At 28.7% G+C, this 13554-nt stretch overlaps 1 non-coding gene across 1 annotated transcript; it reads left to right on the plus strand.

The window, feature by feature from the left end:
• The first annotated feature begins 13095 nt into the window (after positions 1–13095).
• On the plus strand, positions 13096–13167 carry Trnae-uuc. Its single transcript has one exon. It is a non-coding gene; the product is annotated as a tRNA-Glu (tRNA).
• Positions 13168–13554: the final 387 nt, after the last annotated feature.

The following is a 13554-nucleotide window of genomic DNA, read 5'->3' on the forward strand; positions in this document are numbered from 1 at the left end:
ACATAGAGAACTCTAACTTCAATTTGTTTCCTAATTAACTTGGTGTACCACAAGGTAGGATTATGGGTCCAAAATCCAATTTATATACATCTCATACAGATCCACAAAAATACCAATTTGAATGTCCCGGTAATGTACTTTATTTAGTTAACTACTATATACGTATATAACACTAGCTATATAACAACCAAAACTGACATAGCCACACAGACCACACACTATACAATACATACAGAACGAACCACGTACAATGTATATACTCGCCAATAGATGACAAGAAGAGTCATATTTTGCAGTTTATATTTCAGTTTTTCCTGAAAACACGAATAAAACGACGTTTTCTAAAAATGAAACCTAGCACGATTTTTTGCCTCAAAAACTCCCTACATACATAATTTAATGAAAATCGTTGGAGCTATTCCGAGATTCCAAATATATGAATATACAAGAATTGATCGTTTAAATATATGGATATTGTAATAAGTATATTAGATTTCAAATAAACTATTCGAAATATTTTTGTATCATTCGAAAGAAATTTATTCAGCTGTTACAACTAGTGCCGTAAATCAGTACCCGTTACTATCGAATTGTTACGTTAGTCTTTACTTTCGATACATATTTAATAAAATTTCAATTGGTAAGATTTTTTGTCAGTAATATTTCCACTGAATAAGTCAAAGTGTATATATTCTAAATAAGAAATTTGAGTAACATAAGTAAAATACGAGTAACGAGATAAATTTGTGAGTAACGTTTCAGTACTCGGTACTTGATGGTGTACCCATTACTTAGTATTCGGTACATACGGTTTATTACAGCTCTAGTTACAACACTAGCATAAGGCCAGTTTTTCAAACGCAAATGAAATAGCATATTTGGGAATCAACCTTAAATAAAATGCATGACATACATTGAAAATTCAATATTACTTTCTAACAAATTTAAGTAATTATGCAATTTCGTCTCTTATTTTCACAAATTTATAATGCAACAAATTTATTTGCTATTTTTCAGTAACTTTAATTTGACATTTACTATAGCATTTACATGTTGAAACAATTGAAAATAAGTCATATTTTAAAAAATTGATTTATTGCAAATTTTATAAAAATAACAGCCCTGCGATCAATTTATCTGTCCTCTCCACCTACCATGATCCCTGCCAATAGATTAAAAGATATGAAACACATTTAATTTTGAACAACTTGATAATTACGAATATGCATAATAAGTAGTAAGAAAAAAACATTGTAGTTATTGGTTTGTTTAATAAATAAATGGATATGATATTTATCTGCGTTCCTTTTTTAATCAATGATTTTATTCTTGGATTTTAACTCTTTTTTTTTAAACATTCATTGTGTTGTGTGGTGTTGATCATATTTATCAGAGATAATTATTATACATAGACATATTAAAATTGATAAGAAGTGCAAACAAACATGTCACTGAATTAATTGTTAAAATACCCTGAATAGAAAGTGTTGAAAAGCAGTGCATGCATTATTTTTTATAAATTAGAAGTATTTCGGCCGCCATTTATTTTGTTTTTGAAATCTTCGAAAATTTTCCAAATTATTCTCTTGAATTCTTTATCTTCACTAGTTGAAGCTACCTGCAAATTTTCACATCTCTATCACTTATAGTTTTGGAGAAAATGGACACCAAGTTTTGTCCCATTTTGCTCCCTTACGGGTAAGCAGTGAGGTTAACGAAAAAATGTTTCTAACAAAAGTTGTCTATTTTTTATAACAAACATTTTTTCATTTAAACTTTTGTTCTATTTCCAACGTTTTACAAGATCCAATTGATCAATGTTGCTCATTTAACGTACTTAGTCCTGGCCACGCTATAAAAATTTCATCTTGATATCCCTTTACGTTTTTGAGTTATTGTGATCATAGAAGGACATATGGACAGACTAACAGCCGGAAATGGACTAATGAGTTAATTTTTGTTCAGAACATCAATATTTTTAAGCGTTACAAACTTGGGACTAAAATTAGTATACCTTGATATATACAAAGTATAATAATGATTCTTACAACAGAATATGAGACAAAAAGTGGAATAAAACTAAAATTGTTGTGTTTCAACACGAAAGACAGATAAAAGATTAAACTGAAATTACACACTAGCAGAATGATAGAATTTCTCTCTTGACTGAATTTCTCACTTTGAATTGAAGTCTCTTTTCGATTATTTAGAAAATTCTCGAGATTAGAAAGATTTTACCAGATTTTATAGAAATCAAGAATGTTAACTAAAAGTTAAAAACAAGACTTAGCAAGTTTATTACAACATTATAACAAAAACTGTACAAACTGACGTTAATAGGAAAACTGAATTATAAATGAGGCCAAAGGAGAAATCGAATATCTTGGTTTAACAATATAATGAAGTATATCTCAATAATGTTTCAGCAACTTATTTAGTTAATTTGTTGGAGACAAAGAATTTTGAAACCAGGAATATCACGTATAGGACAAAGTAATTTATCATTTGCATTGCGCTTCCACCATATTTATTAAACAGATTGACAAAAATTCAAAATTCAAATTTCTATTTCGACTTTATCGAATTGCTATAGCTATGTTTTGATGTTGACTAAATTTTTTTCACACTTCAGGTGAAGAATTCTCACTGCACGGACAGAAAAGTGAAGTTGGTTTTTTAAAATCTTTAGAAGTACTCAAAAAACGATATATAAAAATTCCTTGTAATCTAATATTCTTTAGTTATCATCTTCGGAGAAAGGACCCTCTTAACTTTCAAAGCTTGTTATGGTATCAAGTCTAATTTTACATTTTTACGAGTAATGGAGCAAATACGGATAACAGCCATCAACCCAGTTATATTGATATGATGGCCTCAAAAAATAAAAAATTTATAAACTGAAAGTTGAGATAATCGTATATGGTGAGAAAACTATAATTCTTTTTAAGTGCTTTTTGAAGGGCTGATAAAGATTAGGTTAAAGGTAATAAAGAAAATTGAAGCTTAAACTAGGACTTCTCGCCTCTTGTAAACTGCTTGCATTAGCTTTTACATATTGTGTTGGTAATGACTTTCTGATTATTTGACGAAAATAAAAGAAAATAATCATTTAAAAATTTTGATGAAAAACTCTATTCATTGCCGTTAATGCGTAGGGATGGATTAAGACAGTTTGCGAAACTTTTTTTACCTAACGAATATTTCCTTTCGTAAATCTTTTTTACGCTACCTTCAGGTCATCTATGTTATATGGACACAGTAAAATGAGTGATGAAACTTCACCGCCGTAAAGGTTATTAAGCATACAGAATATTAAAGCGTGCCATTTTATAATGAAGTTAGATTTTTGCCTTACAAGATTTAAACTATCTATACATTTTCTTTACTTTTAGGTAAATACTTAAAATGGTGTTTTTTTGCTAGAGCTGTTACAGTGTAGATGATAACAAAAAAAGGTAACTGAACAGTGTATACACACTCACACACCTGAGAATTGCATTATGCTGCTAAGCAAGCATTACCACGAATACATTATTCCATTTGAAACACTTAAGATTATTTGCATATTTCTTTCTTATTTCAAGATAGAATATTTTCTTGTATACATAAAAATCGTTAGGCTGAACAGGCGTATGCTTATAATTTCTTTTTGATAGAAGGACAATCCTGCAAAAATACATAAAAAATTCATCTGTGCAAAAATATGGTCCCAACAATAAACGCATATACAGAAAATGGACCTAATTTCCACCGACTAGTTTTGGAGAAATCTATGAAAACAGATCATCCATCTACCGTTTTCCCATAAAGCCAATGTTTAAATATGCCTACTTTTAAAGTTATTTTTTTATTTAAATAATGAAGTCCTCCCCCTAAAACTTTCCCCTAACCCCCTCCCCCTAAAACTTTCAGAATTAGTTTAGACTTAGTCCAATTTCATATAAAAATAATAATTAACAATTTTTTGCTCATTAATAAATAGAAACATTTGCGCCACTAACTCATGAAAAAAAAACTTACTTCTAATATTTCACAACTAAGAAACACATTCCATGAGGTCTTAGCAAAATGCGAGCGGTTTCTTTATTTTCCTTTATTAGCCGATTTTTGTAACATCCTTTACTGTACTATTAATAAAAAAAATTTTGTGTGACATATTAAAAAATCGAAAAACTTATTCGAAAATCGAAAATTAAAGGTAAATAAACATTTTGTGCCTGAAAATCATGATGATTCATAAAATAAAATAACTGAAAATGGTGAATTTTGTTGAAAATTGAAAATGTAAAAACGGTTCTTGTTACAGTTTCGTAGTACAACCACGTACAACAGTTTAAAGTATGTGACAAAAATGAAACACTGCCCTCATGCAAAAGAATAATTACACGTTACTGTATATCATTAAATAAATACATTTATATAGACAAGGACTAATTTGGTTCATATTATACTTACCACCTACGGAAGATTCTTTCCATTTGCAATGGTTAAATTTAGATAAATAGCTATTTAAAATAAAAATATGTATGTATTAAAATGAGAGGTTCATATCTTTTAATTCAGAATGTTTCATTTATTTAATGAACTACACGCACTTTTTGTACACATTTAACATAGATGGTCTCTAATTATTTAATCCAGTTTGTTTTATACAAAAAATTTTTAACAAAATGGTGCATGTTTATTGTCATACACAGGCAGTGCTATTCCTTAAAACTAGGATTTAAATACTAAACAAATATCGCTAAGTACTTGAGAACCTTGGTACAATACCATTATGTATCAAGGAACTCATTCTAATATACCTAGAATCATCATCACTGGTTGTACCTTATGGGACTCTCTTCACCATGAAATCGTTACGATTCAGTCTCAGAATTCACTACTTTGAACATCCAACAACAGCTAACTTACAATTAAAGAATACAATTTTAACAAGTGAAAACAAACAATTGACTGAGTTAGAAGAAGTACTGAGAAGAGTATAAATTAGAAGAAAATCAACTCTCTTATAGTCTTGGAGAAAATGAAAACCAAAGTTTTGTTACAAACAAAAGTTGTTTCAAACGGACCCAAGACCGAATTGACCTAAGTTGCTCATTAACGAACTTAGCTTCACTTTTTACGTCCTGAGCACGCATATTAAAATTTCAGCTTAATAACTCTTTTTTTTTGCGTTATGGTGTCCACAAACGGACAGACAGGCAGACAGGTAGGCGTACAACCGGAAATGGACTAATTAGGTGTTTTTATGAACACCTATACCAAAATTTTGTTTGTAGCATTAATATTTTGAGGCGTTACAAACTTGGGACTAAATTTAGTATAAATTCAAGGTACATCACTTTGCAAATTTGAAACTGGAACATAGTATGATAACTTACTTACCAATAACAATGATGAATATGCAAGTGGATAGCCAGAATAATTGAAAATTTTATATTTAGTTTATTCGAAAACAAAACCACATTGTCTACCAGTCTCCAGTCTACTTACATTTAGATAAAATTTCTTCATCTGCCAAGAAACTACAGACCGTACCCTACCTATTATTCTCTCACAATAATTTTTTTCGAAATAATAAAAATGAAAGAAAAGTATTATATCCATGGTATCGACACATCCGTTATACAATTTTACTGAACCATTTGGTCAATGAAATACAATTAATATAATGCATAGGTATGTAAGAAAGATTAGTACGTTTATATATTTTATTCAATGATAAACGTGGGTAGTAGCTACTCATTCACTAGCTAGACACCAGATTGGTCAGTTTTATTCTTCACAAAGTAAGACAAATATAAAATACTTGTATAACTTATTTATAGAGAATAAAATTTGAATCATTTTGATTAATGTAAACTAGAATACCAACTAATTATTGAGAATTAAGTAATTGAAAAGTTCAAAAGGGCTGTAACAACACAGATGATCATTTATAACGCATTTATACTAAGGATGAAATTTTTTCGGTTGATATAAAGACCACAAAAATGTTTTTATAATAATACGTCTTCTAGACCAGTTTTTTAACCAACTACCTGTGTTACCTCAGAACTTTCGACTGGGTACACCGATTAATGATTCTTTATCTGTTTGAAAGCTGGTGCTTCCTGTGTGGTCCCCTTTCATTTTGGTCCAGTTCTGACAACGGCATTCATGAGAAAACCATAAAAGTCTTAAATTTGCATTAAGTATGCACTACAAGAGGACGAATAACTCAATATCACGACAATCGATTTCGATGATCCTTTTTTAGTGACAAATTAGTTAGTGTACTTCAGATTCACTAAAAATCACAAAATAAAAAAAAAACTTTTAACAAGAAGAAAACCGACTTCAAAAGAATAACTTTTCCAAAAAAAATTAATATGCACTAAAAAGTAAAAAAATAACGATAATATAATGTAGTTAAAATTATTGTTATTTTTGGAGTTGGTGTCAACCAAGCTAATATAGCAAACTGTTCTATCAGAGTTGTTTCCTTGGCTGACACCGACTCCGAAAATAACAATTTTCTTTAAAATTTAACTAATCTTTTACAATCTTCTAAAAATCAAATATCAAGAAATTCTCGTTCTATTATGTTAAAAATATATTGTCTGCAAAAGTGATAAAATTAATAATATAAAAATTTAATTAATATTCTTTATAATAACCAAAAAAAAATTGTTTTTTCAATTAAACTACAATTTAATTAATTACATAATTTCTACCCTAATTTACATAAAATATCAATAAAATGTTCCGTTTAATATTCAAAAAAAAGAATTGCATCCTTAATACATAATAATTATTAATACTTATTACAATAACCACTTTCAAATTATGTATTATATTTTTAAATGCCTTTAAGTCTATATAATTTATCAAAACTACAACTATTAATTATTTATAAAATAATAATAATTATTAATTATAAATAATACAGATATTTTTATATTATTAACATATCCATATGTTGTTACATATAGGTAATACTTATAGATACATAATATAACATACTGAGAACCAAAACAAATCAGACAATCACTTTATTTTTGCGGTGAAAACCAACCACTAGAAACTGCGCTTCCACCAACGACCTTATAATCTCCTAAACCTATGGAACATAGTGAATTAAGAGCCAGGCCGAAAAAATTCTCTGAATTTACTAAATCTGATCATTTGACGATTGATTATAGTAGTTGTGTACACACACAAACTACAGTCAGTCAAGTGAACGGTAGAACACGTGTCACATATATGCTATCAATTCGTTAAGATTTCCGTGGTATTTAAATGAATTTACTAAAGCTAAAAATTGTTATACAGATTTTATATTGCATATTAATAACAGTTATGTCAGTCAGTCAGTTAAATGTCAGTCAGTACTAATGTATGTACACTGTATGTCATACAGGCCTTAACTATATTTAGTATCACAGCTACAGTTATAAATCTCCAACTGTGGGAAATCATTTCTAGTCGTTTTCGTAAACAATAAAAAAGTATACAAAAACTTATTTTTGGCAAGTTTATAATTATAAAAATAAGATATTAACATTACTTCGGACACCAAAATAAGTAAATGTGGATTTTTTTACTGCCTACTATATTTCGTAGCTTATACCTATAATAATTATACAGGTACTAGCTTGATACCCGCCTGTTTCACAGGGCTTAAAAGTATAAAAAAACCGCTTTATAGCCTCCACCTCTCTTTATGTGCACAGTTTTCAATTTTGCTAAATGTAAAATAGTCATAATTCATTGAGTATATCAGAAAAGTTGGCCATGAATGGTTTGACATATACTATTTTAAATTTTTGTTGAATACTTTAATTTATGGTTCAAAATGATGATTTTAGATCTGCTCCATCTATAATCATCATTTTGAACCATAAATTAAAGATTTCTGTAAAAATTTTAAAATAGTAAATGTCAGATTTAATTTTTTTTATACCATGTATATATGAAATATACATAGTATATTAAGTTTAGTCCCAAGTTTATAACGCTTAAAAATAATGATGCTGGGAAAAAAATTTTGTCATAGGTGTTCATAAAATCACCTAATTATTCCATTTCCGGTTGTCCGTCCGTCCGTCTGTGGACACGATAATCAAAAACGAAAAATGATATCGAGTTGAAATTTTTACAGCGTACTCAGGACGTAAAAAGTGAGGTCAAGTTCGTAAATGAGCATCATAGGTCAATTGGGTCTTGACCGGTTTGGTCCGTAGGACCCATCTTGTAAACCGTTAGAGATAGAACAAAAGTTTAAATGTAAAAAATGTTCCTTATCAAAAATTAAACAACTTTTGTTTGAAATATTTTTTCGTAAACATCACTATTTACCCGTGAGGGCGTCAATTAGGCGGAAATTTTATAATATGTACTATACTTGATTATCAGTTATGTATGTGTCATATGTTTGAATGTGTAATGTGATAAAGAAATCAACACTGACTATGCATGGTATTTCAACAATTAACCCAGTCAACTGTTTGTTTTCACTTGTTTTAATATATCATTCTAAATTATAGCTCATGTGGTATTCTGATATATGAGCTATATTACTGTACAGTTTCATTAAAAACCGTTCGCTAGTTTTAACAAACAAACAAACAAACATCATTACACTTGTAAATTATTACAAATAGAATCGCTTCGATAAAGTTCCAAAGCATCAATGCTTTGAAGTATCAAGAAAAATGGTAATATCGTTTTTCTTTGGAGAACATCTCCCACGTTATATGTCATTTGATGAATGTCATAATTATTTCTCGATTCTCTAAGATTTTCAGTGTAATTATTGGAAGATTTTTTTTTTCGGAATAATAAATTCATATTTATAATTTATGCAAGAACATACAAGGTATATTTAAATGGTGATAAATATTTTAAATATAATAAATGAATTTGCTTATATTAAGTTCTAATGATTAACATTTATTATTAAATATTTATATTTATTTATATGTATTGTATTATATATATTTCTATAATAAATGTATATCAGATTTAATATTTAATCATAGGAGTATGAATGAATTGTTAGTATAAGTTGTTTTTGATGGTTGGATACTTCTAAATGTAATAGAGCATATAAAATAAATATCTGGATGACCGATGCTTAGCTCGATATTTTTTTAGTTAAAAAGACACAAATTTTATCACTAATATAAGAACTCCACATAAATACAAATTTTAATGTCCTGGCTATATATACTTTATTTCGTTAACTACGATATACACCAATAGATGTCAGGAACAGTCATATTTTGCAGTATATGTTTCAGTTTTTCATGAAAAGACGGATAAAATGGCGTATTTTAAAAATGAAACCTAGCAAAATCGACTTTTCACCCCAAAAAAAACCCTGCATACTTATTTTGAATTGCTCGTTTAAATTTATAAGATAGGATAACAAAACATCCTAATTCAAAAAACAGTATGTTACATAACATACAGATTACTGAAAGTGGGCTTCGTCATTTAACGATAAGGGGTTCGCGATATGATTTATGTAATTGAGACTGGATGTTTGGTACAATTCGATGACTTGATTCGAAATCCATTAATGGTCACATTCAAGAGCATTAATTCTTATTTGAGTATTAATTAAGAGGATTCATTACTGAAAATGTCCGCAGATGAAACTTTTCAAGCTGATTTAAAAAGAATACTTTTAATTTATTTTTAGCTAGACAGAAAGACTGTCTTGAACTCTTTCGCAAAAGTGATAAATTTTCTTTTACACCTGGTCATGATAAAAACGAAATATAAAAATTAACTTGATGCTGGATGAGAATTTAGGTTAAAATTGTCCAAAATGACTCCCAAAATCGAATCAAGTTTTGAATATGTATATGTTAACTTTCATTAAAATAAAAAAACCGCATTTTCTTTTATAATAAGATTTTTTATTTTCTTTACGGGTGGAAGGGGCTAGTTTGTTCGATGTCGCCTAGGAACTTCAACAGGGGACGTAAATTAAAACAGCAGTTTCCAAATTTTTTTTATTTCCATTCAAAATAATTTTTTATAAAATTAATCTTAAATCAAGGGTCGCGTACGGTGGTACTTGTCGAAGGTCTCACGGGCATCCCAACGGATGCGCGAAACGATAGGACAGCGAGCATTCACTACCCGACAATTTAAATCTACGCCAACCTTATTAATTTAGATCGAGGTAGTAATATTTTTAAGTTTTTTGTCTACAAATAAATTTTGCGTTCTAAAAATTTAGATTTTAATATATGACGTCACACAGCTTGTGACCTCTTTTGCCAATGGTCCCATTTCGTTGACACCCTTTCTTTCTCTTGACGTGTGACATAATTTATGGATGGACAAGCAACAAAGCGACTGCAACTAGCTATTTCCTTGCTGATGAATATCATTTCTGAGTAATAGTAGTTGCATGATCTTTTAGCGTAAAATTTATAGCAGAGTATAAATTGGTAGGTAATTTCACAGGTTCGTATTAATACCAAAAGAACTTATTATACAAATGACCAGAATTTATTAGATCTGGATACACGGGTCCGGTCCATTCAATAAAATATTCTAAATTAGAAAGGGCCTTCGTTTTCAAACATTTTGGGTGGCCATACATCATTATATCCTTCTTATTTATTTAATGATATGAGAAAGTAATAATTGATTTAACCAATCATATATAACAAACATACCTTTATTTTAATGAATTAAATACTTTTATAAAATTATATGTAAAATGATTTTGTTAAAATGAAACAGAATATATAGATTATATTATGAATAAATAGTTATTATTCATATTATTTTGTATGTTTGTCTCATTTTATTGACATGTTGTATATGTAAGGATGCTGGAATTTTAATAAAATATTACAAGTTAGTTACGCTTCATTCATTTTAAATTTTAAAATATATTCTGTATAGTATTTATATATTTTATTATACTTTAACTGTGCCCGCAACTTCATTCGCATGGTTTTCGGTACCATTGTTTAGTTTTTTTTCACTAAACTAAAGGCTTTGCTCATGATAATGATTCATTTCTATAGATTCAATAACTGAACCATTTAGTTGCATCTAAACATATAAACATTGAGTTCACTGCGTAACCGATCTTAAATATTCTTTCACCTTTAGAATGCTACATTATCAGCAAGTAACAGGGCCGTATTTTCTTTTCAAAATTATTCGATTCGCACTAAAAGTTACAATCCATTAAATAGTGAACAAAAGGAAAGAGAATTGAAGGCTATAACGGGGTTAACTGTTTGTTATTTATTTTGTTTAAGCAATATTTGTGCAACTTATATAAAAAATTCATTCTTTCGTGATTTTTTTCTACAAAAAATATTTTTTAACTTAATAGCCATAAAAATTGATTTTAACTTTTGGTGCGGAATCCTAACTTTTTTAAAAATACAGCCCATATGAATTGGTGATAACGTAGCATTCTATAGATGAAATAATTTTTAAAATCGGTTAAGTAGTGAACTCAAAAATGATGGTTTATATATATTTTCATACAAACTTGCATCCCCTATTTCACCCTTTTAAGGGATGAATTTCAAAAATCCTTTCTTATGTGACACTTACAATATAAAATCAATATCTTCTCGAAATTTCTATCATTAACGATTTATACTGGGCGTTGATATATTCGTCGCCCTCCGTCTGAAATGTTTCTGATTTTAAATAATATACAAAAAGTTGTCATTGAGGACTCCCTAAGAATGGCTATTTTATGTACTCCTTTTTTCCGACAAATTGATCCATTTAGGGAATCCAACTTACTTATCCGCTCTATATACTACTCACAATATCGACAATGCCAACTTTTAAGACCCACATGCTATCCTTCAACCCGCTTGTCCTCGCTTAGCCCGCTCCCCTTACCATAAACTTTACTTCCATCCGCTTGAAAAATATTGCGGCCTTCGGTATAGAGAGTCTTTGATAATTCGATACAAAGATTGAAGGAAGTTCTAGAGCTTATTTTCAATATATTCTACCAATAAACCGTGTGTCGAAAATATACGGTGTTTGTACTGGCGTAATTAAATTTTTCACAATCAATTTAAATTATATAAGATGATTCGGAGTGCCTCAAGCTTTAACAAAGAGTGACGTGTGAGTGATTCATGAGATAAATCAGTTTTTACTTTTTAGTATATTTAAAAACTTGTTACTAAAAAAGTATTTTTTGTTCTACTATTTAATTAAAATTAAGAAACGTATATATCCAACATGGTGGAAGCGCTGGGAAAATCAGGTCATACCATAAAAATGACGTGTTTTGTTGTTTTTTGATACATAACGGTACAAAATCGATAATGTTAATATATTTTTGAAATTCTTCTGAATTGAAGAAGTTTTTCATTAGGTATTTCAAAGAATACCAGCTTTATGAAAAAATATAGTAACCATTTTTGCTAAAAATTCCAAAAAAAAAATATTTTGTCAACTAAAAAATTCAATTTTTCTATTTGTTTATATAAATTGTTTCTAACAATTTTTGATATCACTATCGAACCACGCACCATCCAAAATCTTAGATAATTTTACCGAATTTGAAGAACTATTACAAATATTGCAAAACCAACTTAAAATCAATAAATAAATAAAACTGAATAGTAAATACGTAACAGCCAATTTAATTTTTATTAAGTATTTATGACCAATTTATTTATTTATTAATAAATAAAAATAAATAAATTAAAAATAAAAATATTATCTTTTATTAAATATACATACATACTTACATTATTATAAATATACATAACAATATTATTATTATTATTATTATTTTTATTAGTATAAAAAAGTAACAATGCGGAGGTGTTGTATATTGCGGGGGCTGAGCTAGTTACCATTTATGGATAAAGGCTTTCTGCACACAAAAACAACACAAAACGGCCCACAACAATTCATTCTATCTTAGGTATATGTAATAAATACCTTTATTTTTACAGTTAAATGTCTTCTTACAATTATTAATTATAATGTTGAAAGAAATTTATAAAAAAAATCAGCCAGAACGCGCCTTAATTTCAAGAACTGTTGTTATGTCTACTGTTGTATTGTAAAAATTTAAACTTACAACCACAGTCCGATATGGTCTAGTGGCTAGGATACCTGGCTTTCACCCAGGAGGCTCGGGTTCGATTCCCGGTATCGGAATTTTTTTGTGAATTTTTCGATTCATAAAAATACTCTATCCATAAAATCCATAAAAAAGTGAAATTTATTTTGAAATCTTTTCGTTGGCCAAGTTTTTACCCACTTGACTCGAATTTGTAGAAGACGAGTTTTTCAATTTTTGAATTTCAACGTTTTTTTTTTTTAATTTTCTTTGTTTTTCTTGTCATTTATAACAAAAGAAACTCATTGGCCTCACCATATGCAAAAAAAGTAATAAAACATGATTTTGATTTTTAACCTGCAGGCGAACAAATACACAATTATTTTAAGGCTGTTGCCTCGCTTTGAAATTGGGACAAAATTGCAATTTAATTCGATAACAGGCAATAAACTGGGTTTCGTTAGCGTTGAATAAATAGATGGATA

The sequence above is a fragment of the Chrysoperla carnea genome, chromosome 4 (assembly GCF_905475395.1).
Source record: "Chrysoperla carnea chromosome 4, inChrCarn1.1, whole genome shotgun sequence".
NCBI classification, from domain to species: domain Eukaryota; kingdom Metazoa; phylum Arthropoda; class Insecta; order Neuroptera; family Chrysopidae; genus Chrysoperla; species Chrysoperla carnea.